We start from the raw sequence: 23,591 nt of genomic DNA on the forward strand, positions 1-23,591 counted from the left end.
CTTATAATTTCAGAAAACATTCTGAAAGTTATTACATATAATTGGGAAAATAAAATATCTTTTTAAAAATGAGAAAGTCATATTCTATATGTGAAGAGAAAATGATTTTATAGTTTAAAAAAAAAGAATTTTCTATTGCCTCTAGAATAAAATACAAATTCTTTAGTTTGACATTTAACATTATAATCTGGGACCAAATAACTCTTTTTTATTATTCCCATCCATCTACTTTGTGTTCCAGATAAATCAAGTAACTTGGTATTCCCCTAAACTCCTGAGTCTATCTATCTCCTACCTCCATGCTTTTCTTTTTGTGTGGCTCTATGTTTAGAATGTCTTCCTTCTTCACCTCAGTGTCCTTTTAGAATAAATAGCTTTTTTTTTTTTAACCCATACCTTCCATCTTGGAGTCAATACTGTGTATTGGCTCCAAGGCATGAGAGTGGTAAGGGCTATGCAATGGGGGCCAAGTGACTTGCCCAGGGTCACACAGCTGGGAAGTATCTGAGATCACATTTGAACCTAGGACCTCCTATCACTAGGCCTGGCTCTCAATCCACTGAGCTACCCAGCTGCCCCCTCTGATTAGCTTTTTTTTAAAAAATGATTAACTTACTTTATGACTCAACTCAGGTATTATCTCCTGTAGGACTCCATTCTGGACACCCCTAATTGCTAGAGCTCTCTCTTATTAAATCATCCTCTACTTCTCCATTTCCATGACCTCAGTAGTTGGAAATCTACTGATTGTTTTTTTCTCCCATTGTCTCTCTTCCTCGTTTTTAGCTTACCTTTTATCCCTCTCTTTGTTCCTTTACACCACTTTCCCTTCCTTTAAATGAATACCTCAGAACCAACTAACCTCCACTCCCCAACCCAGTCTGTTTTTCTCTTTTCCCCATTTTGTTTTTTTTTAACCTTCTACATCTATTTCTATAATAATAGCCAATAGCTTACAGTTCATCAGTCCTGTAAAGTTTGCAAAGCAGTTTACAAATATCCTCATTTAATTCTCACAAGAATAAAAAGATGAAAGTACTCTTATTGCCTCCATTTTATAGTTGAGGAAAATGAGGCAAACAGAAGTTAAGTGACTTGCTCAAGGTCACACAGCTAAGCAATGTTGTCTAGATTTGAACTCGTGTCATCCTAATTCCAATTCTAATGCCTACTAGCTGCCACTTTCTTCTCCTTAACCTTCTTCTTGACTAATCTTCACACCAAATTCAAGTATAAGTTTATCATATTGACTCAAAAATATTTAAAGTTCTTTGATTTGAAATTTTTGAGCAAATGAGCTAAACATGTATTTTTATAAGAGAAAGTTGTTTTTTACTTAGCCACCAGCTTATCTTTTTTTAAATGTTTCTTTCTTCTGCAATGGGTATCCACAACAGAAAAAAAAAACAAACTACTCTTCCATGGCTTAAATGAATGCTATGCCACTAAGGTATGGATCAAGAGAATACTTATTAGCCATGGGTCCCCTCTACCTTCTCAACTTAAAAAAAAATTATGCAATTGTAATGAAAACATGATGGGAAATTTTGATTTATAATAGAATAAGATGGGCCACAAACTGTGAGGTCTTCAGATTCTAATTTTTTTTTATGATGCCTACTGGAAAAATGTGAATTTCCAATGTTTTTTTTTTTTTAAGCAAGGCTTAAATTTTATTTCTCTACATTAAAAAATGTCAATCTTATGAACTCCTTATGAACACCTTCACTGGCCTGAAAAGAAGGTGTAGTTTCAGTCTACAGGCATCTATCTCAGCCTAGTCTGTAAACTAGAAGGAAGTAGAGAAGGCAAAAAGGTCACCATAGCCAATCAGTCTGGTTCTGCCTGGTGCCTAGTTCCTGACCCATGCTGCTCCCCAGCTGAAAAGTCCTGTCCCATGATGCAGCTATGAACTCTGTGACTCCTGGTAGTTCATCCTAGAGGAAGCTGGCTATGCCTGACTGATCTTGCTATGCCCTTTGAGATCCCCCAGAAGGAGATCTGGAGCATTGTTTGTTAGCGAACCCAGACCACCAGGACATCTAACAGATGGCTTCCTCTAATTAAATTACCATCTGAATGGCTAGAAAAATACATTTCTGCTAAATAATTTGCTGCTTGAAAGAAAGGAAAGGACCTCTCAACCATTCAACTAAAAAGGCATCAATGGGGTGGGAGTAAGGGATAGTTACATGACTCAATGGATTGAGAGTCAGCCATAGAGATGAGAGGTCCTGGATTCAAATTTGGCTTTCAACACCTCCTACCTAACTGTGTGACCTTGGGCAAGTCACTTAAACCCCCATTACTTAGCCCTTACTGCCCTTTGGGACTTGGAAGCAATATGCTGTATTGATTCTAAGATGGAAGGTAAGGGTTTTTTTAAAAGGCATCAATGGGAGCAGAAAGAACTTTCAGGCAAGAGATTTGTGTTCAAAATCTAGCCAGGTCACTTATTAGCTCTGACCACAGGCCATGTCATCAATAAAGTGAGGATAATGTTCACAATACTTACCCAGAGAGGCTGAGTGTTATCCTATTTTATATAGATGGGTTCATATTATTATTTACCTCTAACATGTAAATACTATATATCTATAACAGAAATGGAAAAATAATGGATCTGGAAAAAGACCTTGGTTACCAACTAGTTCAGCTGTTATATTTGAAAGAAACTGATACCCATCTGTTACCTTCAGGTATAATCACAACATAATGGAATCCTTTTGATTATCCAGAAAATTGAAAGAAATTAGCTAGGGGTTTGTGTTTTGAACAAATCTAAGCCTGTTGGCACCATCCTATTTGCCTTGTTTTTAATCTTGATATATTTTGGACACAGATCTTGGACAGCTAGGTGGCACGAAATTAGAGTGTGTGTGTGTGTGTGTGTGTGTGTGTGCACGCGTGTGCGTGTGTGTGTGCGCGCGCACGCTGGAGTCAGGAAAACTTGAGTATGACCCTGGACAAGTTACTTAACTGTGTTTTCCTCAGTGCCCTCACTGGCAAAATGAGTTAGGAAGGGAAATAGCAAACTACTCTGGTGTCTTTGGCAAGAAAACCCAAATGGGATCAGAAAGAGTCAGACACTACAGAAAAAAGATTGAAATCACAGATGCATGTATTTCTACTGAAAACTTGAAGAAAAATTCTTTTTATAAGGGTTGTCCTCTCTTTTTATCCATTTTCTGTTTCAGGAAAGACTGGCCATCAAAGGAAAGTTTATACATCATCATTAATTTTGTGTCCATAATTCTGAGATTTGCATAGATGTCTTTTAATAACTAGTAAACTCCTGCATATCTGAAAAGAAAGAAATGCTATGGTGCAAATAATAATTCAATTTGACAGATGTTTCTTATGCATCTACTATGTAGAACACATTGTACTAAACCCTTGGCATACAAAAATAAAACAACCCCTGGTCTTAGAAAGCTTACAGTCTTACTAGGGGAATTATTTTTTAAAACCTCTAAGGGAGGGAAAAAAGTTCATGAAAATCCTAGGCTATGATCCTTACCCAACAGATAAAATAGGAGCATTTGGAAAGAAGAATTCATAACTCTTGCAGAAAATAAGTAGGACATGACTAATGATGAAGCATGCTATTTACCTCATGACAGAGAAGTGATGGACTCAAGATGAAGAAAAAGAACTATATTTTGGGACATGACCATGTGGGAATTTCTTTTGCCTGACAACCCAGTTTTGTTATAAGGGATTCCCCCCTTTCTCTTTTTTCCCCCACTGAGATGGAGAGATAGAGAATAAGATAAAATAAATGCTTGTTAATTAAGAAAACTTAACTGTGAATGTAGTCCTTATCTTTTTGGTTTAATCTTTTTTGCAAGCAGAAGAAGCCTACATGAATTGCAATAGCCTGAGGAATACTTGAAAACCAAACCAAAAAATCTATGTTCCCTTTTCTGTGATTAAAAATTTTACAGGGTCCTCTCATGTTAATTTTATTAAATTCTTCATTTTCTTTCTTTTTAAACTCCTTACTAATCTAGGCAAAGGCATCTACAACTTTACAAATAAAATTTATGGGTAGACCCGGCCCCTTTTTCCTTCTCTGCAAGCAAACTGGACTTGCAAGTTCTCCTTGTTCAATGTTGAATTAGAAATGTCATGTGAGAAAATTCACCCTTCTGAGGCCAGATGTTGATTTGTCTTGTTCCTGTTCATGCACACACTTTCCAGGCCATTTTAGAAGCAATTGTTTTGAAAAGAAATTGTTCTTTGATTCCACTGGTCACATGAATTCAGGGTCTGATGGATGACTATACTCCTGCTGTTATTTGCATGCAAGTACTCATTTGGACAGTTTGTAAAATCCCATAGCGGTCATCTCAATTAATAAAAGGCACTAATTATAAACACACATACATATATACTCACTTATGAATGTTTGCATATATATGCATGTGCATGTGTATATGTTGTACGTATAAATACAAATGCATGCCCAGACCAGTAATTTTTTTTAAACCTGTACCTTCCCTCTTGGAATCAATACTGTGTATTGGTTCCAAGGCAGAAGAGTGTTAAGGGCTAGGCAATGGGGGTGACTTAAAAGGCAATTAAGTGACTTACACAAAGTCACACAGCTAGGAAGTGTCTGAGGCCATATTTGAACCCAGCACCTCCTGTCTCTAGGCCAGACTCTCAAACCACTGCTGCCCCTGAGCTATTTTTTTTTAACTCTCCTTTCTGTCTTAGTAACAGCTCTAACACAGACGGGCAAGAGCTAGGCAAACACAGTTCTGTGGTTTGGCCGGGGTTATACAGCTACTAAGTGTCTGAGACTGGATTTGAACTCAGGTTCTCCCAACTCCAAGTCTGGTGCTCTATCCACTGTGCCATCTAGAGCTCTTAATCTCCTCTCCTTGCTAGCTTTTAGTGTGTTCTCGATGAATCTCCTGATCCCTTTATGTTTTATTTTATTCCCTTTTGTTTCTACCTTTAATTTATAATCATAAAAATAAAAGTGGCAATTGCAGCTTGATGATATAGCAGATGGTTAGAAATGGAATCAGGAAAACCTGCATTCTAGTCCTGTCTTTTACTCATACTATGAGTGTGACCACAGATAAGTCATTTACCCTCTCTGTATAACAGCCAGCTCTCTAAGATGATGTTTGAGGAAGTTCTAGGTTTTAGGACCAACAATCTATCCACCAAAGTGCTTCCTGTCCCTTTAACTTGATTTCATGTTCTACTTACCTTCTACACCCATCCCTGTAACTTGACAGATCACAGAACTTTAGGGCGGGTCACTTGGGCCCTTTTAGCCCCCAGTTTCCTTATTTGAGTGAGTTAGACTAAACGATGCCTAAAATTCTTTTCAAGGCTAAGATTTGTTGATATTTTGACTAGTACAAAAGGGATGCTGGACATGAAAAAGTTCAGAGAGAACAATCAGCAGAATTCAGTCAAATCTGACCCTGATTCATCTTTCTTGTCAAAGAAATTTATTTAGGACCATAGATTTAACATTGGATGAGACCTTGGAAATCACTTTATGTCCCACACCTTTATTTTATATAAGAGGAAACAGACCCAATGAGGTCAAGTGATTTGCTGAGGGCAGAATCAAGATTCACAACCAAAGTCTCTGATTCCAAATTCATATCACAATACCTTTGTGACAACGCCAGCTTTATTCCTTTCATTGTATTCTTCCAAAGCTATCTGTCTTTCTCTCTATCTATCAATTCCTTTCTGTTTATAATTTGGAGCATGCAAAAATTACCCTGAAATTGGTGTTATTTCATAAAGGTAAAAATTTAACACAGAGAGAAACCCATTCCAGCTCAAAAGAAGTCATTTTAGCTGAGGCTGACCTAATATAGAGGTCCTTTATCCAAGAGTACACTGATCCTATGGGGTCTAAATTTGGATTGCAAAGGGTTTGGGAACTTTTGAAGGGGAAAATGACAGCTTTACTTAGATATAATTCCTTTGTAACTCAACACATTTTATTTTATTCATTTAAAAAACATTATTCTGAGGAAAAATTGAATAGACATCACCAAAATGTCCAAGGGGCCCATGGCTCAAGAATTTCTGACATAACTAAATCCTGGGCAACCTAGATTGGTTTCACCAAAGACCCTAAAAATGGTATAACAGCAAGAAACAAAGAGAAATCCTATTTTAAATAACTGCTGATAATACAAAATACCTAGGAGTCCACCTGCCAAGACAAACTCAAGAACTATGTGATCACAATTACAAAATGCTTTTCATACAAATAAAGTCAGGTCTAAAAACTTGCAAAAAAAATTGTTCATGAATAGGTCAAAGACCCTAAAAATGGACAATTATTTTAGATAAATAAGCAACTTAAGAAACAACGTGGGGGGCAGCTAGTTGGCTCAGTGAATTGAGAGTCAGGCTTGGAGACCTGGGTTCAAATGTAGCCTCAGACACTTTCTAGCTGTATTTATATACTCAATGACTAGCCTTTACCATTCTTCTGTCCTGGAACCAATACACAGTGTTGATTTTAAGACAGAAGGTAAGGATTTTAATTTTTTTTTAATGTGATGGAAAAGCATATGTCTGTATATTTGTATAGACAAGATCCTTTCAAGCAATGAATTCATTATCCTAGGAAAAGTGGAGATTCTCCATCAAGTCTATCTCTTTGAACTTGTGTCTGTGACTTCTTTGTTAAATGAACACAGTGAACAAACCGTGCACAGGATGTGTATGAATGTCAATGGCAAGCTCAGGGAAAGGATTAACCTCTCAACACAGAGTTATTTGAATGTCATATTATCCTTCTAGTTCAATGCCAACACAGGCTCCTACTTATTTCCACCACAGTTTAGGCAAGGTCATAAACAGTAGATTCAAAAAGATAGTAAATTATTAACCCCAGTTCTCTTCTGAGACACAAACTTCCACATCTTCCCAAAATTCATCACTGGGTCCCAGTCACTGTACACCACACTGGGCTCTTGAACCAGGTTGGGGGAAAGACCAATCCATTATACCTCCACACAATACAAGATGGCACTGTTCTGCATACCACAGAAGATACAAAGTTTAAACGATGTTTATACAACACTAACATTTTCAAACCACTTTAAATAAATGATTTCATTCAAGCCTTAAAACAACCGGAGTTATCAAAGGCACTACAGTTATTGTTCTCCTCATTTTACTGAAGAAGAAACTGAAAAACAGAAAGATCAAGTGACTAGCCCAGTATCACAGAGCTACTAAACATTAGTGATGGGATCTCATCTAGGACATGAAATGATGCTCAACCCAACACTCTGAGCACTATTGGCACACAAACCACAAAGAGCTGACAGTCTTGGCAGGGGACTATAATGCCAACCCAGACTGCTATGGTATACAACATTCATTGAAAGTTACAAAATAAAGCTACATGGTGAGAATCGGGCAGTTAGGGAGAGCCTAGACATATGACGAAGTCAGGACTGCTGGCAAAAACTAGTTCACAACAGGTTGAGCCGGTGGGGCCAGGGTAGGGAACTTCTTTTATGTAGCTGGGGAGCTCTGAGGGTCAGAGAAGGAATGAACCTTCACAGAATCAACTGAGCACCTCATTTCAAATGCTTCGTTGTCCACCAAAAGCAAAGGCATCTGTATAACTAATAGCTATGTATCTGTAGAGCTTTTGCTGTTCACCTTTTGGAAGGTTAATCCATTTCTGGTTTGCATTTGTTAAAACTTCATTCCAGGTCCATCTTTAGAGAGTAAAAAAAGATTATTTGATATAGACAATGATCTAATTCTATGATTATTTGCCATTTTCCTTAAGTTCCAGTTCAGAAGCAATGACCACAATACTATTTTCCAATTTAGCTTACAGGCATCTCTACTGTGAGGTCATCTAGTCAGTGTTTTCCCTGATATGGAGTAAACATGAAGAAGGCCTTGGCCTAAAAGTTCAGAATAAGAAAAGAACAACTAAACTAACTTCCCACTTCATCTAAGAGTGACTTCAGAACCCACTTTTTTTTTTAAATAAACCCTTACCTTCCATCTTGGAATCAATACTGTGTATTGGCTCCAAGGCAGAAGAGTGGTAAGGGCTAGGCAATGGGGATTAAGTGACTTGCCCAGGGTCATACAACTGGGAAGTGCCTGAGGCCACATTTGAACCCAGGACCTCCCATCTCTGGGCCTGACTCAATCAACTGAGCTACCCAGCTGCCCCCCAGAACTCACTTCTAACTGCAAGCCATCTTTTTGAACTCATGATATGTAAGTTCCCATCTTAACTAAAAGTAAAGGCATTTTACCTCTTTTATGGCCAACCCCTCCACCCCCAAAAAGGATTAGGAAACAAAAGAGAAAGAATTAAAAAGGGAAAAAATTATGTTCAGTTATTTCCTTAACTTAGAAAATAATTTCCTGGAAGATAAGACCCATCCATGTCTTTGGAATTTCCTGTAGAAGTAGTTCAGAAATAGTTCAACCTCTCACCACCTTTAACCCATGAAGTTGTTATGGGAGAACCAATATCACTTTGGAACAGCTGGAACAGCTGTTAGATAAATGGATATACTAATTACACCAAGGACCACCTTGCCCTTCATTTTCTTTCTTTCTTTCTTTTTATTTCTTCAGGAAACTGACCTCATACTTGTTAGAACAGTTCAGTTTCCTTCTGATTCCTAGAGTAGAAATTTTGCTTTGCATCTGGATCTCCACATGCCCCTACCCACATTTTCAGGATCCTAACATGTGGTTAATACCAGGAAAATGTGACTTAACTTTGTAGTTCAAAATTCAGTAAACCACACCCACTCCCTTAGGGAGCTCATCTGCTCAGATGGTTTCTATTACCATCTGTAGCCAGCAAGCCTTAGAATTTTCTCTTCCACTCCTAACTTTTTCCCTCCATCTAACTATAATCCTTAGTGTTCTGCAAGTGACCTCAAATGGAAAGTCTTGACACCACCTGAACTCACAACTGAGTTCAGATAACAGACTAAAAGGCATTAAAGGTCAGCTCTAATAACATATTCTGTGATTTTAAAATTCTAAACTTTTCCTGTTTCCCACATTATTTTCCATGCTATCCAACTTCCACATGATAAAGTAAAACACCACCCTGTCTGTGCCCCATTCTCTGTGCCATTCATTCAGCAAACTAAACACAATTATTTTTACATAGAATCCTTCTACTCAGTCTTATCATTTCTATGTCCATTGCCAAAATTACTGTATTGTTTAAATATCCTTTTTTATTTTCATTAATGTAATTTTTTTTCCATCAGGCTCCTTTACACTAATCTTTATTCTATAAACTGAAAATAAAAACATTTAACAACAGTATTACTCCAGTATGTAAAACAATTTGATATCTGGATCCCTACTCTTGTTGGATCAAGTTAAAACTCCCCTCTCTGTCTCAGAGACCCTCTGATACTTACTAGCTCCCCTATAAACCCCTGATACTTCTTGGTCATGCCCAATCCATGTCTTCCATTAAGTTAATTCATGAAATAATTCTTTGAACATTTTGAATGGTTTTAAGAATTATTCATTTTAAGAACCATTCAAAATGTTCAGTCTTCAAAAAACCTTCCTTAGGAATATACAAAAACACAAATAAACACAGAACAACTGGCTAGCTGATAAAGAATGTTAAGGTTGGAAGAGATCTTCAAGATCACCTAGTTTAAGCCTCTCATTTTAGAGGAGTAATCCAAGACCTAGAAAAGGAAACAATTAGCTCAAAGTCACCAAGCCAGTTAAGTGACAGAGCCAAGTCTAGATAAGCCAACAAACTCTCAGGGTTCAATGATCTTCCATTATATTACACTACCAAACACATATATGGGTGAACCTCTTTTAAAATAATAGGTATTTCCCCAAAAGTTTTATATTAGTTAAAATTCTTTTTTAACCGAAACATTAAAAAAAAAATTCACTGGGGAGATGGGAAAGGAACAATCCCTTTTAAAAAACAAAGAATCTTTTTTTTTTCCTTTATAAACATTTATCTCCATTAGAAAGAACAACTGATTAGGAGTAAGAAATCTTGTGATCTATTTCTGGCCCTGCCATTAACTTGTTTAGGCAAACTAATCCTTTTGAGTCTCAGTTTTTTCATCTGCAAAATGGAGTAATAGCTCTCCTAACTATCTCAGAGGGTTGCTGTGAAGATGAAATATTGCATGTGAAATTACTTTAAAAAGTATAAAATATTATATGCACATAAGGTTTTTACCCCTACTGTCCATTATTTTTGTTGTTCTGTCATTTCAGTCACGTCCAACTCTCTATGATCCCATTTGGGGTTTTCCTTTTCCTTCACTAGCTGATTTTATAGACAGGAAACTGAGGCAAAAAAGGTTAAGTGACTTGCCCAGGATCACATAGCCAGTAAGTATCTGAGGCCCAATTTGAACTCAGATGTTCCTGACTCCAGGCCCAGCATTTTAGCCACTGAACCTGCTCCACAATCCCTTTTTACCTGCTTATTTCAAATAGAACAAGTGTACAGGTGTTACTGGGTGGTTGTGCTTCCACCACTCCTGAACAACATTCCTTACCAATAGCCCTCCTAACACCAAGTCAAACAGAAATGTTGGGTGGTCTACTTGGGGCTTAACCTAGGACCCATGCCAGGAAGACATGGCTAATGATCTCAGTGGAAAATTCTCATTTCTGCCCTTGCTGATGCTACCAAGTCAGCCAAGAAAACTGTAAAATTCCACATACACCCAGTTTCACTGTTGCAGAAAACTAACTGACTGAATGGCCACTGCTTAATCTCTAGGGTCAAAGTCATGATTATCATCAATTAATAATTATCATTAACAATAACAAATTTATATGGTACTTCAGGTTTACAAAGTGCTTTCTTTTCTCGTAATAGTCCTCGGAAACAAGCAATGTATGCATGATGGTTTCCATCTTACTGATGAGGAAACTGAGGCTCCACCATCACACAACTATCAATGTGGAAGATGCCAATAAGAATTGGGTTTTTTAATTTTTGGTTTGACCTTGGTCACATCAAACATCCTATCAAAATTTCAGTTTCCATATTGAAGAAATGGGAGGACCGATCTTTTTTAGAGATTTGTAAGCATCTGCAAGGAAGCAAACCAACCCCATGAAGAGACAAGACTGCAAACTCTCAAAATGACTGCTGCTTTTTTTAAAATTTTAGTATCTTCTAAGAATTGCTCTTTCCATATCATCACCACTTTGTGCAATCAACATAGACTAATATGTAAGTAAATAATAGCACTAGCACTAAATTCTAGAAGAGTAATTTTAAAATAGATACAAAAACACAGATGCTCAGAGGTGACAGAGATCACAAGAAGCAGACTTGTCCTTCATTTTCTATCCCCAAGATTCTTTTTGGAATCCCAAGGTTTCCACAAATGTAAAAATTAAATTATGTCTCTAATAATAAAAATATTATATTTTATGAGGTTTATTAAGGATCATTAAAAGTCAAGGAATAAAGAAGATACAAAATAAAAACCACATGCCCATGGCTGATTAGCCCATTTAAAATCCCTGCGCTTAGCTTACCACTATACTTGCTACATCATTGCAAAAGGAAGAGAGAAAAGAGCATGGGAGGCGTTACTGCCAGTTAAATACCAATTGTGACTTCGCCAATGTGGAGACTCATAGGGAATTGTGGGAAATACCAAGGACTTCTGGAGAATGAAGTCTAGAGTTCAAAATCTCCATTTTTACACAAATACCAAGTAGACACCAAATGTGTTTCATACAACCTTACACAAAGCAAGATTCTTCAAGAGCCTCCAGTGGAACATAAACCCCTTGAGGGCAGATGGTCCCATTCATGTATGTCTATATTTAGGACCTAACAATCTGACATTTTGGCTAGAGAGTCAGGAAAACCCAAGTTCAAACCTGGCCTCAGACACTTACTAGGACAAATCACTTAACTTCTGTTTGCCTCTGTTTCCTCAACTGTAAAATGTGGCAATAATAAGCATCTACATCACAGGGTTGTTGTGAGGGTCAATATTTATAAAGTTCTTGGTAGAGAGCCTGGCACATAGAACACACTCCATAAATGCTTCATCTGCTTTGCACAAAAGAAGTGAATTTGAATTTTCGGGTTGAAAAGATCAGTTGAAATGACTTGTCTAACTAAGTAGTAGAGATAAGAAGAAAATAGACAACCTCTACCTACACACTGAAATTCCAACCACACAGTAGTAGCTGGTGATCTCCTGGAAAGAAGAAGCCATGTTTACTGCCCAACCTGTCACTGTACATGAACTGTGCATGATGAGAATTTTAATAAACCCTGGTTGTACAGAAAGAGGGATCTGTTGTCCTTGACCATCCCCTGAGACATCTAAACAAAAGCCCAACTTGAACCACTTGACTTTTTATACAACTTTTAAATACAATTAAACTCTTAATGATGCAATTGGAGCTGTTAGGAAAATTGAGCACTCTTTTTGAAAGGAAAAAAAAATCAACACCAAAGCAGTAATGACCCTGGGGGTTAAGTTAAAAAGCATTTCATCTCATTCCAAAAAAAAAAAGGAAAGAAAAAAGCATTAAAAGTACAGAACACTACAAAGAAATTCCCAAGGCTCAGCTAAGGATTTCCGGCAGTTAATACTTCATAAAACAGCCTTCATTAAAAAGGCTGCTGGCTTTTCTGATTGTGAGTCGAAAATTAGAGGATCTCTCCCTTCCAATCATGTCGCTGTGTCCTGTGGTGGCAACTGTTCATTTCAATTGCCCACAGAGAATTTTTTTTGCCTATGCAGGAGGAAGACTGGATAACTGGCATACATTAGGATTATGCAGGAAAATTGACTAGTTTTGTTAAAAAGAACTAAGCAATAGGAAAGTCAGTCATGTCCTTTAGTTGCAAAAATCCTCCAAAGATTAACACTGAGGGCAGCTAAATTTTTAACATATGTAAGTAAAATCACACTCCTTCTGTGTTATATTTTCTCTGACCTCAAAATCTATGCCTGGTGGGTTTCTTCTAATGACTTTACCATGAACTTTCCCTGTAAAATGTTGTATACTTGGAGGCCTAAGTTACAAGTTGAAACAGGCTGGCTAGTTTTTCAATGTCCCTGAAGATAGCCGCTAGGTACAAAGTCTAAAGATTCCCAGAACAATAGCATAAAAACAACTTTTTTAAAACTGCCGAACATTCACAGTTTGTGTTAAGGGTGGCTATCAAGAAAGTTTAGGTAGTAAATAGACAAGGGAAAAAATCTTGCACAGGACTCCAGAATTACATCAAAACCACCTGTTCTGGGGGCAGCTGGGTGGCTCAGTGGATTGAGAGTCAGGCCCAGAGATGGAAGGTCCTAGGTTCAAATCTGGCCTCAGACACTTCCCAGCTGTGTGACCCTGGGCAAGTCACTTGACCCCCATTGCGTAGCCCTTACCACTCTTCTGCCTTGGAGCCAATACACAGTATTGATTCCAAGATGGAAGGTAAGGGTTAAAAACCAAAAAAAAAAATCCTGTTCTTATTCACAAACATTTACATGACATGTAGTGAAGGCACATATAACCTAGATTTCTAGAGAGGAGGACAGAGTTCCTGGGCATATCAAGGAACAGAGGGCACCTAGAACAACCTTATTATTTTAGGGATAAAGAAGCTTAAGACCTAAAAAAGCAAAAATAAAAAATAAAAAAAATCCAGTCACACAGGAAGCAAGGAGGATTTAAATCTCAGTCTTCTAACTCAAAAGTCAATGCTCTTTCTACTGGACCATGAAGCTTCTGTGGTGGTAACATTATAAATAATATCAAGCATTTATCATCAAAAACTTTAAACCTGAGTTCAAATCAAGCCTCAGATACTTATTAGCAGTGTGGCTCTAGGCAAGATACTTAAGCCTCCTTGCCTCAGTTTCTTCATCTGTAAAGTAAGCTGGAGAAGAAAAGGGCAAACCACGCCAGTATTTCTACCAAGAAAACTCCAAATGGGGTCACCAAGAGTTGGACAAGACTAAAATGACTCAACAACAATAACATGTGTGAGGCTCTGTGCTAAGTGCTTTAAATTATTATTTTATTTCCTCCTCACAGCCACCCTGGGAGGCAAGTGCTATTTTTAACCCCTTTCTATGGATGATGATGGTAATAATAATAATAATGAAAATAATAATAATAGCAAAGTTGTCTATCACATTTACTCTCTATGTACTGGGTTCTGTGCAAAGCACTTTATAATTATTATCTCTGGGGGCACCAGGTGGTTCAATGGATGGAGAGGAAAGCTTGGAGATGAGAAGTCCTAGGATCAAATTTTGTTTCAGACACTTCCTAGCTGTGTGACCCTGCCCAAGTCACTTGACCCTCACTGCCTAGCTCTAATGCTCTTCTGCTTTGGAACCCATACATAGTATAGACTCTAAGACAGAAAGCAAAAGTTTAAAAACAGAAGAAGAAGAAGGAGTGATTTGTCCAGGGTTACACAGCTAGGATATGTCTAATGCTGGATTTGAACTCAAATTTTTTCCTGATTTCTGACTCCAGTGCTCAATCTACTCAAATAGGAGTGTATTGTATACAACCTCCTTCTTTCATGTCTAAAAAAACTATGCAAAGTTCCAATATAGGACTTCTACTCCAAAATTGGATGATTTGAGCTCTCTCAACTATTCTTATAACACCATTCACTCCTTTAACTATCCCTTGTGGTCCAGGCCAGTTGTCAGCTGCAGGCTATATCAGTCTCTTGAGAGAGAAGAAACCTGAAGCCTTTCCAGATGTGAAAATGTTTAAAGAGCAAAAACCAGGGCAAGGAAGGGCAATAAGATATTTAAGAGTCTAAAATCTCTACAGTTTTAATAGTGAAAGCAACTGAATCCTTAACATGTGTAAATAAAATGCATTTCAACATCACCACCCAAATCATCCTCCCTCAGTGTCACACTCTCTATGATCCTATAATCTATGCCTGATGGGTTTCTTCTAATGATTTGCCAAGATCATTAAGGAGATTTCTGCTTTGTGGAAAAACTTGGCTCTGTTTGTTGACCCCTTTAGGCAGAAAGTGGAACACAAAGCAAGCTTCAAATTAACCAGATAAGATGCTATGTAAAAGCATAGGGGAAAAAAAAAAAACTTAAAATATCCAAGTAAATCAAGGTATAATGGTAATGATCTCCAAACTGCCCCAGAGTCAAAAAAAACAAAAAACAAAAAACCAAGGAAGAGGCAGAACTAGTACTTCAACAGTATATACCCAGTTAGATTCAGTCATTAACGATATTTAGAAATTTTTGCTGAATTGATTTTTCTTTGTCACAAGTGAGAATTCATTGGGGGAACATGAAATAAGTATGATGCCAAAATGATCAATACGGAATAGTTTTTGTTTTTTTTTAAAGATAAGAGAGTAAAAACACAAAATAAATCATTGTCTTTGCCTTTTAGATAATTAGAGGATCACTGATTTTAGATCTACAGGGAGGAATCTTACAGATCTTCTGATCCAAACTTCTTCATTTTACCAAAAGACCTCTAAAACTCCAGAAGACCTCTAGGAGGAAACTGAGGTTCAGAGGATATAACTGATTCACCCAAGTTCACAGAAGAAGTAACAGAACCAGGATTTGAACCATGTCCAACTGTTTAAAGTGACAACTAGGTGTTGTAGTGGACAAAATATCAAACATGGAGTCAGAAAGCCTCATCTTTCAGGGTTCACATCTGGCCTCAGAAACTTACTAGCTATGTGACCCTGGGCAAGTCACTTAGCCTCAGTTTCCTCATCTGTAAAATGAGCAGGAGAAGGAAATGGCAAACCACTCCAGGATTTCTGCCAAGAGAAGTCCAAATAGAGGTACAGAGTTGGATATGACTGTAAAAATAACTGACTAAACCAACTATTAAATGGGGATTTTGACATCTAGGCTTAGTCTTAAACTACAAATGGATCAAAGGAATAATATGAAACAAGCTAGAAAAAAGAGACTACAAGTAGATTGTGGAGGACTTTAAATTCAAGATTGGAGATTTTGTGTCTAATCCTAGAATAGGTGGCCACCAAGTACTTCTAAACAGTGGAATGACAAAGCAAAGCAGGTCCAAGAAGTTAATTCTAGAAACTATGTGTAAGATGGAACAACTCATGCACCAAAACAGAATTATAAATATAAAAATAGGTGGCATGGTGGATAGAGTTCCAGGTTTGTAGTCAGGAAGATTCATCTTTTCAAGTTCAAATCTGGTCCAAGACATTTCTTAATTGTGTAATCCTAGGCAAGTAATCCTTTTTGCCTCAGTTTCTTCATCTGTAAAATGAGCTGGAGAAGGAAATGGCAGACCACTCTAGGATCTTTGCCAAGAAAACCGCAAATGGGGTCACAAAGAGTTGACTGTGACTGAAACAAATGAACGACAGATTCAAGTTTAACTATACCATAAGAACACTGCAAACTAAGTAAAAAATAATAACGAATAGTCTTTCATTATGTCAATTATGTTTATTACCTTCATTTATGTTTCCTAAGTTATATTAGTTCAACAGGGGAAATGTAGAAAAGTTAGAGATTTTATATGATGTGTTTTATTGGCTCAATCTTATATTCTTTATTCATAAAGTTTGAATCCAAAAATTACAGTTAAGATGGTGATTTCTAGGTTAAGAAGTAAATATCAAAGGCAGGATTAGAACACAGTCCAGTTTGCTCTCCATTATATCACACTGTCTTTTCCTAATTCTATATTCAGCAAATGAGTGCTAGATTTGAAGGGCTAAGCTCTATTCCTTATTCACTATGTAACCATTGGCAAGGCTTTTTGCCTCAGTTTCTTCACTGTAAAATAAGTGAGTTTGACCAGATGACCTTGAAGTTCTCTTCCAACTCTAAAGCTATGATCCCATGATCCAATTTGACAAATATTTTTTCAGGGCCCACTTACGTACAAGGAGCACTGTGTGATTCTGTGGATTGATCATTCTACCATAATTATAGTGACAACTCGGATGCAGTAAGCCCTTCTTCCCAAAAAGCTTCATGGTAATTTACTGTTTTTCAATTATGGAATGGTAATTGCAAACGACATGAAATGAAAACTCACTTTGTTTGGAACAATAATAAAAAGCCTGGGAATCAGCTATATAACTGGGTTGTTATAATTTGGGGACAATTATAAATAGCCATTCCTTGATTTGCCTGTCTTAGCCTTTTTTATATTTGATTTAATTTGATGGAGAAAAGTGAAACTGAATTAATTTTCATTGCTTTGGGGGACGTAGTTCTGATGTTCTGTCTAATTTCATCTTAGTGCAATAGCTGGTTTTAATTGTTATTGACCTTTTTATCCATATATGATGGGAAAGCAGTATTGATCCATCAGGGAAAAACAGACAAGACAATATATCTAATACTGCATTTCCTTCTTTCATTTACATTTATTACCTACAGCCTTTGAATCTAAAAGTTTAATGTTAACAGGGCATGTGCTGGATAACAGGCTCACATGGAGATGAAGGTGGCTGTGAAAGGATCATAAGATCTTAGGGGACAGACAGGAATAGTGTGTCAAAAAGAGTACAAAAGTGGGAATTAGAAGATCTGCTCCTGCCATTTAAAAACCATGTAACCTATTCTTCATCTTTAAAATGAGAATAAAACATTTGTCTTACCTACCTCAACGTTGTGGGTGATGATCAAAGGAAAAAATGTAATCGAAAACACTCTGAAAACTGTAAGTCAGTACCCAAAGGTTCTAAAACTCTTTGGTCTCAGAGCCACTTTACTTTCTTAAAAATTCTTGAGGACCTACCAAAGAGCTTTTATGTGAGTCATATCGATCAATATTTACCCTGTACAAAATTTAAATATCTTAGTATTATTGTTAAAACAATTTTGACCTCAAAGATTCCTACAAAAGGTCTCAGGATACAAAATTCCATGGAGTACATTTGGGGAATCATACAAAAGTAAAATGATATTGTTTTGTGATCTGTATTCAAGGATGGTATTCTGTGATCTGAGCCAGTATGGACACAGTAATTTCTAGACCTATTAGAAAAGATAGATATTATACAACATTGGATAATGTTAAATTTTTTTCCCCTTTGGGGCTGCTACTTGTATTATTTTTTTCTCACCCTGGAAGCTCTGAATTAGGGCTATATATTCCAAGGAGATTTTGTTTCTGGAGTTTCTCTCAGGAAGTAGCATGGAGTTTTTTTCCATTTCTGCTTTGTCCTCTGATTCTGGATACAGACCTTTTTACGGTTTCTTGAAATTATGTGTTTATCTGTATTTTGTTCATAGATTTCATGTAGTTTAATGATTCATACACACATATTTACACAATATAAAACCCTTATTTCTGTCTTAGAATCAATATTAAGTAGCAATTCTAAGGCAGAAGAGTGGTAAGGGTTAGGCAACTGGGGTTAAGTGACTTAGCCAGGGTCACACAGCTAGGAAGTATTTGAGGTCAAATTTGAACCCAGGTTCTCTGAACTCTCCAAGTTTAGTTTTCTATCTACTGAGCCACCTTGTTGCCCCCTAAATGATTCTTATATAACTCTCCTTGATATTTTCCATGCTACTTGTTTTTCCAAGAGGTCCTTCATATTTTCTTCTTTTTTTCCCCAGTCTTATAATTATGTTTTATAGTTTTCATTTTGTACAATTCTAATTTTCAAGGAGTTATTTCTTTGGTAAAGTTTTGTATCTTGTTTTCTAAGTTGTTAATCTTCTTTACACATTCTTCTTCCTTAGCTCTCACTTCTTTCCCCATTTTTTCCTTTCATTCTCAATTGGTTTCTAGCTTCTTTTCTAAATTCTTGATTCTTCTAGAAATTCTTTTTTGGGCTTTGAGGCTTTAAATATGTTTTACTATTTTCTTTTGAGTTTGTCATTGAGTTTTCCTGTTACTGTAATAACTCTTTAGGACAAGATTCTTTTTTGTTGTTGTTTGCCCATTCTTCTAGCCTTATTCTTTTTTTTTAATTTTATTTAATTAGATGATTTAGAATAATTTTCCATGGTTACAAGACTCATGTTCCTTCCCTCCCCTCTCCCCATCCCCCTCCCATTTATATGACATACAACTCCACTGGTTTAACATGTGCCATCGATCAAGACCCATTTCCTTATTATTAGTATTTGCACTAGGGTGATCTTTCAGAGTTCACTTTCTCAGTCATAGCCCCACCAACCCATGTGATCAAATACTTGTTTTTCTTCTGTGTTTCTCTTCTCACAGTTTTTCCTCTGAATGTGGATAGTGTTCTTTCTCATAGATCCCTCCAAATACTTCTGGATCATTGCATTGCTGCTAGTAGAGAAGTCTATTACATTCAATTGTACCACAGTGTATCAGTCTCTGTCTACATTGTTTTCTTGGTTATGCTCCTCTCACTCTGCATCAATTCCTAGAGGTTGTTCCAGTTTGCATGGAATTCTCCAGTTCATTATTCCTTTGAGCACAATAGTATTCCATCACCAACAGGTACCACAATCTATTTAGCCATTCCTCATTCGAAGAGCATCCCCTCATTTTCCAATTTTTTGCCACCACAAACTGGGCGGTTATGAATATTCTTGTACATGTATTTTTCCTTATTATCTCTGGGGTACAAACCCAGCAGTGCTATGACTGGATCAAAGTTCTAGCCTTATTCTTGATTTCAGAGTTTACAGCAGTAATGGGCTCTGGGTTCTTCTTAGGGGGAGATGTCTGACCTGAGATTCCAAATTCTTTTATATTCCTCTGCTGCTCTTCACAGCTCAGGCTGGGAACCTGAAAAAGATTCTGGTTCTCTCAAAGCAATATGATCTGGAGACAAGTTCTGCTTACTAACCTCCCAATGAGTTCAGCACGTTGCTGACTCAAGCTTGGATCTGACATCTTATCTCTTGTTGGGAATTTCAGTCAATTGCTACTGGACTTAGCCACTATTAGCCTTCTAGAAGGCTAATTTTAGAAGGTTCAATTTCAGTCATTGAACTACATTGAACTACAGGCTCCCTTTGGTCTGGGATGCTTGCCCTGGTTATTCTATTGTATTCTATTGCAGGCTATCATGTTGAAAAGGAGGCAAGATCAGAGTTCCCACTCTACTCCTGGGATCAGAACTCAGATGATTTGCTTCTGCAACTTGTTCCTTGATCAGTATATAGCTACAGCCTATATAATGCTCACAACTGCATTTCTCCATGCTAGATCTGTTACTTGGAACTGGGCAGTAGACAAAAGAGCTGCCAGATGGCACCTTTTCCTGTACCCTGAGCTAGTTCAGGTATCTCCTGAGATCTTTCTGCCCTGTCCCTTATTTTTGTACCTTGTTTTGCCCATCTTTCAGTTCCTGGGCAATGAAATACTCTCCAGTTCACTATTCTTGGCTGGATCCCATCCCCAGTGTACAAAGATATCTCTGTCTCTCTAAGCTGTCTTGAGCTAGAAAAAATGACTTACTATGACTTTCATGTATTTCCCAGTCCAAATTCAATGTGGTGTATTTTATAGGTCCTTATGGAGGGATATGGTAGAGAGCATTAGGCTATGCTGCTTTCTCTTAAGACATTTATCTTGACTCTGGTTAGTGTTATATAGCTATAAACCATTATTAGTTTTCTTGAAATAGTATCATTTTAGCAAAAAGAAGTATAATGGAGTCAGAACACCTATACTCAATTTATCTATTTAGCTATTGACAAATCACTTATCTTCACTAATCCTTGGTTTCCTTATCTGTAAAATGGGAATAATTATAGTTGCTCTATCCTGTGGCACGTGTGTGTGTGTGTGTTAGAAAAGCACCTTGTAGAAAAAAGAATGAGGAAAACAAACATTAAGTACCTACTAGGTGCCAGGGACTGTGCTAAGCACTTCATAAATACAATTTTATTTGATTCTCACAACTCAGAGAAGTGCATGTTCTGACAAAAATAATAGCACCTAGTATAATCATCTGCATTTTATAGCTAGGGAAATTGAAGCAAGTCAAGGTAAGTGACTTTCTCAGGATGACACAGCTAATGTCTGAAGCTAGATTTGAACTCAGAACTTTCTGATTCCAGATTCAGGTGTTCTATCCATTGAACTAACATATATAAATTGTACTTTACTAATTTTGCTACAAATAAGTTTTTATTATTACTAATACAGCCTGAGAAGTTTTCATCCTAATAGTAAATATCAAAGGATTCACTTATTGTGACTCAAATACCTGTAAGTCTCTCAGAAATTATACAGAACTTAAAACTGTTTTTTTAACAACATATACTTATTCTTTATTTTCTGATAATATTTTCCAAGATTTGTGGCACATTTTGGCTCAAAATCTGATCAATTTGGCAAATGCACTTATGATTAAAGGAAATTATGAATCTTTAAAATCATAACAGCAGTGAACATTTGGACTTTTAGTTGGGAGGCAGCTGTCTTTAGAAATCCATGAGTGTGCATCATTGAAAATGCCTGTATTTTGAATGATCACCATAGTGTGTTGTTTTTTTTACTTTGTGGGCAATAAAAGAAAGACAAGGTTTGCAAATAGCTCTGTCATGAAGTACAAGTGCAGATCAGAGTTTCTGTGGAAATATGAAGTTTAATGCATACCCAGTTTCAGAGTCAAAAGAACTTAAAACTTCTAAATACATGCACATGCCTGAATCTCCTGACTCTCCATGTGCCTTGAGTCCTTAGAAAAAAAAGAAAAATACTATACCATGAGAAAAAAATACTTTGAGGCTCACTATATTGGAGGACACTGAAAAGCTGGGGGTCTTTCCTGTGGCAAGAAGTAAGCAAGTGTGTAAAAAGTTGACCACTGAGAGGAAAGAAGCATCAGCATCCTCCCTTTACAAAGATAAAAATCTGTCAAGACCTCCTATCAGCTCTGTCTCCTTCACCTTCTCCTTGGACATTTCTTTTTTTCAGTGATCTCAGAATCTGCACGTTCTCCAAGATATCACTGTCTAACAATAGGGTGTTCCAATAAATGAAAGGAAGTAATAATACCAGAAGGCTATGGAGATGTTGGTAGCACAGACCAACAGTAGAGTAGAGTTTGTGGAGTTAATATGCCCAAAGTCTTTGACTTCACAGTATGCTCTCCAGCAACTATCCTCTGAGAGGAAGTAGAAACCAAAGACTTCTCTTGGTGTGATTTTGGATTTCTTGAGTATGGTTTTGGGAGAGTTCATGAATTTTGGGAGCCGCAGCAATCTGCCAGAAAGGTCTACTATTATAAATAATGCTCATGCCCTAAGGGAAGTGAGTTTTCCTTGGATCATGAGTGGTTCCTTTGGTGCTTTGACTACTGCTGAAAAAAGATCATGCAAATTCAATTTATCTCTACCATAAAGAGTGAACTGTCATAGGTGGGCTACATATATGTCTTAAAGCACCACACATATCATAACCCCTTCACACTTTAGCCATTTAATGAATGGCCAAGGTCACTTGGTGGCTACCCTTTTGATGATAAGCCTTTTACAATGAGATTCAGTATCTGGTCCTCAGACTGCCTACCCATAATCTATCACCAGTCCACATTCCAAGTTTTTCCAGATTGGTCAAAGCAGAGTTTTTGCTTCCCTGGCAGACCCTTCAGAAACCCAGCATCTCTCTACCAAGAGGAGGCACTGAAAGAAGACTTTAAAGAAGTATATGTGATAGCCCTTTGTTAGAATGTAAAGCACTTTAGAAATGTGAGCCTGGAAGAGGTCATCAAAGTCATCTAGTCAAACCCATTTCTTTTGCAGTGAAGAAACTGGGGTCCAACAAAGTAAAGCTTATACTTACACAGTGATCTAGAACCCTTTTCACTGCACCATGAATTGGGAAGAAAGTGTGATATCATAGAGAGGACAATGATGTGGCACAGAAAACAATGGCCTGGGTTTCTAGCCATAGCCCCGCCGTTAACTACTTAACCTAGGACCATCCCAGTAGATACCCTGTTAATTAAAATATTTTAATTCAAATGTTGGAAATAATAAATACAAAATTGAGTAAGTACAATACATTATTTTATTCACTCTACAAGGAAAAAATTGCTCACTATAATATGGGGAAAAGGCATAAATAAAAAATACAGGAGAGCTAGGTGGCACAGTAAATAGGAATACCAGACCTGAATTCAGGAAAGCTTATCTTCCTGAGTTTAAATCCAGCCTCAGACACTTACTAGCCATGTGGCCCAGGGCAAGTCACTTAATCCTGTTTGCCTTGGTTTCTTCATCTGTAAAATGAGCTAGATAAAGAAATGGTAAACTACTCTGGTATCTTTGCCAAGAAAATCCCAAAAGGGGTCATGAAGAGTCAGACACAACTGAAAATGAACTCAGCAGCAACAATAACATGGTAAGCTGCAACTGATTACCCTTCTGGAACTCACTTTCTTTGCCTATAAAGTGAGAGAGATGGACTGGCAGATTTTTAAAATCCTTTCTGACTCCAAAATTCTATGATGTTCATTTCTTTCTGTGTTTAAGCTGATAAACTGCAGAGCATATCAGTATAACCAGGCTGATTTAAACAAAGAAATAGGTTTTCTTCAAACTCATCACACTCTATTCAACTATTATATGAATGTTCAAAACACCTATCTTTTCACTTCTCTCTTCTTTCAA

At 37.1% G+C, this 23,591-nt stretch overlaps 1 protein-coding gene across 2 annotated transcripts in view; it reads right to left on the reverse strand.

Annotated features, from left to right (window-relative positions):
- CGNL1 (cingulin like 1) overlaps positions 1–23,591 on the reverse strand; it is a 193,571-nt gene that overhangs the window by 83,287 nt on the left and 86,693 nt on the right. The window lies entirely within an intron of this gene.

This window comes from Monodelphis domestica, chromosome 1 (assembly GCF_027887165.1).
Source record: "Monodelphis domestica isolate mMonDom1 chromosome 1, mMonDom1.pri, whole genome shotgun sequence".
In the NCBI taxonomy this organism is placed as follows: domain Eukaryota; kingdom Metazoa; phylum Chordata; class Mammalia; order Didelphimorphia; family Didelphidae; genus Monodelphis; species Monodelphis domestica.